Genomic DNA, 3,219 nt, shown 5'->3' with positions numbered 1-3,219 from the left:
CTGGGGTGGGGGCCACAGTATGGCTCCTGGCAAGTAAGAGAGGCACAATGATGGGACTAGCAGAGGAGGGTCAAGTGATGGGCTGGCAGGGGTGGGGATTACAGTGATGGGGCCAGAAAGGGGGGACGCAATGATGGGACAAGCAGGGGTGGGGGATCACAGCATTGGGGCCAGCAAGGGGGACACAGTGATGGGACTGGTAGGGGGGCAGGCATAGTGATGGGGCTGGTGGAGGTGGGGGGACACGGTGATGGGGTCAGCAAGGAGAGGCACAGTGATGGGGTCAGCTGGGCAGGGGTGGTGGTGCTGAGGAATGGTGGCTTGGGCCATTGATTCAGAGCCTCAATTGTCATGTAGAAGTAGTTGTGGTAGGCATTTGAGAGCGGAATTGCACAGAAGAGAGAGCTAGAAGACTATCTGCCTAGACTCAGAGAAGACCCCTATGTCAAAGATGCACAATACTAAGAGCCAAAATGTGACTTAAAGGGAATACTGAGCTTCATTTGTCTTCCAAAGGTAAATTAAAAGGACCTGATTCATAGTCACAGTCACCTCTCTCCTACCTTGGTTTTTCTTCTCAAATTCCTCATCTTCAAGATTTTAGCACCTCCCACCATCCACCCCCATGTCTACTCCTGTGGATTTGATTGATTATCTTTTAAGATTGTAATTATTTATTTGACAGAGAGAGAGACAGCGAGAGAGGAAATACAAGCAGAGGGAGTAGGAGAGCGAGGAGCAGGCTTCCCGCTGAGCACAGAGCCTGATGTGGGGCTCGATCCCATGACTCAGGGATCATGACCTGTGCTGAAGGCAGATGCGAAACGACTGAGCCACTCAGGCTCTCCTCATGTGAATTTTACTATCCCTCCATTTTCTCTAGGGCTAGCTCTTTCCAAGTAGGCTCTTGTTATCTCTCTCCTGATTCTCTTCCCTCTGGCCCCTCTGGCCTGTCAATCTTTGCTCATTTTGGTGTGAAAGTTTAATCTAATGGTCATTCTCTTATGTTCTCAAGTCTGAAGAGCACAAATGAGACCCAAGATAGTGAGGATGGAAGGGAAAGGACAGATGAAAGAGGACTTTAGTGGCAGAGCAAGCAATAGGATTTGGCAGCAGGTCAGGTGAAGAGGAGGAGTCAAAAGCAGCATCAGATTTCAGGTGGATCCTAAGGGGTTGGAGGTAGACAGAGAACTCTAGGAGAGGGAGTTTTGAGGGGAGATGATTATCGCAGGCTCTGTGGTTGGCATCTTAAACCCGAGATTGGTTTAGATGAATATTACAATTGGTAACATTGCAAGGACAGGGAACATTTGTCAAGTGATATGCTCAGATAAAAGTTTAACAGGTATTTTTTCACAAAGAGACTGGACTTTAAGTGAGCAAGATTTTAAAAGGTGACATGATGAGCAGATACTATGAAATGCCAGTCTAGGATACTTAGGCTTTATCCTACCGGCAATGAGAAGTCGCTGAAAGTCATCGAGCTAAGAATTAACTCAAAGGGGGGTGCCTGGGTGGCTCAGTGGGTTAAGCTTCTTCCTTCAGCTCAGGTCATGATGTCAGGGTCCTGGGATCGAGTCCTGCATCGGGTTCTCTGCTCAGCAAGGAAGCTGCTTCCCCCACCTCCGCCCGCCTGCTTCTCTGCCTACTTGAGATCTCACTCTCTATCAAATAAATAAATAAAATATTAACAAAAAGAATTAACTCAAAGGTAGATTTTTTTGTTTTTAGATGAGATCAGAAAGACCGTTTGGAAGGAGGATCGACTGGAGCAAGGGAGAAACACAAGGAGATTTGTGTAGTAATAAAAGGGTGAGGGAATGGGTTATGAATAAAAGGTTATGAAACTATGTTAGTAGCAGTGGGAATGGACAGGAAGAAACAACCATGAGAGATGTTTTAAAGGAAGGAGTGTGCCAGTTAGAGTGTGGTTCAGGGCTCCAGAATATCCGGGTCAAGTTTCTTTTCTCAGACGCTTCTTTGCTGTGTGATCTTTGGCAAACTAGTCATTCAGTACCTGTCTGAGCCTCAATTTTTCTTAGTTGTAAAATGACTATGAATAGTATACCATCACATTGCGTGGTTATAAAGATTAAAGAACGTAAGTCATGTCAAGTTCTTGTACCATGGTGTAAAACAAGTTAAGAATGCATTTTCTTCTCTCTCTCTCTCTCTCTCTCTTTTTTTTTTTTGGTTTGTTTGGTTTTTTTTTGGTCCACTGAGGCACTTTATTTGCATGTATATATTACATCCCTAGAAAAAGAATGCCAGGATTTTCCATCCTGTGTTTTCGTCTTGCTTTTTCATGGTCCATGATGCCAAATGATGTTGTCAGTACAATGAAACCAAACTGGTGGGACAGGAGCAGATTATTTTGCCATTTTTCTAGACCTCTGAGTTCATCAAATCTGGGGCTGATCACTCCATGCTTGTTTAACCTGCCTGTGAGGTTCACACCAATTTTCCCACTTGTATAATCATCAAATTCACCAAAGTAACCATTCTTCATCATCATAGAAACTGGATGGTGACTTGGGAGCTTGGCCTGGTAAAAATGTAGCATTTACCTCTCTTTTCAACATTGTTAATGCTCTTGAGAGCATCTGCCAAGACATTCATGTGCATCATTATGGTGGCACAGAAAGATGGCGGAAAGAGTAAAGAATGCATTTTATTACTAAAAGTACAGTCCTAGGCATCAGTGATGATTGTGAAGCGTGGAAGAATCGACAGGACCAGCTGTGTAATTGAATATGAGTGAAAGAAAAGCGGCCACTGATGACAGGTTTTGAACTTGGGTTACTGGAAGTGAGACCACAGAAGCAGGAAAGTCAGGAGGGGAAGCAGAGAATGGCAAAGAGGCTGGTTTTTCCATGTGAAATGGAGGAGGTAGCCCTACCCTCTGGCACCAAGGAGGAGACCGCCCCACCCGCTTAGCCTGTCTTCTAGGCTCTTGGTGGCAGTGGCCACCGGCCTCTGAACAGCCTTTTGGGTCATTCTTCCCTTTCTTGAACATAAACGTGTTCATTGCTGAATAGCTCTATCAGTCCATTTCCTGCCAGTAGAATCCCAGAAATCTGCCAACCTTCCTTCATTTTGTCCTGGTCCTGTCCCCTCTGGACCAGGTGGGCACTGTTTTTACTGAGATGGGTAGTTACATCCACAAGTCATATGCTGAATCTCGGTGGCAGATGTTTGTCCAGACACACAGGAGTTTTC

The 3,219-nt window shown here is 45.4% G+C and overlaps 1 pseudogene; it reads right to left on the bottom strand.

Moving 5' to 3' along the window:
- Positions 1 to 2,180: 2,180 nt before the first annotated feature.
- LOC122901708 lies at positions 2,181 to 2,628 on the bottom strand (annotated as a pseudogene).
- Positions 2,629 to 3,219: the final 591 nt, after the last annotated feature.

Source organism: Neovison vison, chromosome 3 (assembly GCF_020171115.1).
Source record: "Neovison vison isolate M4711 chromosome 3, ASM_NN_V1, whole genome shotgun sequence".
In the NCBI taxonomy this organism is placed as follows: domain Eukaryota; kingdom Metazoa; phylum Chordata; class Mammalia; order Carnivora; family Mustelidae; genus Neogale; species Neogale vison.
This window is presented reverse-complemented; position numbering and strand designations above follow the sequence as displayed.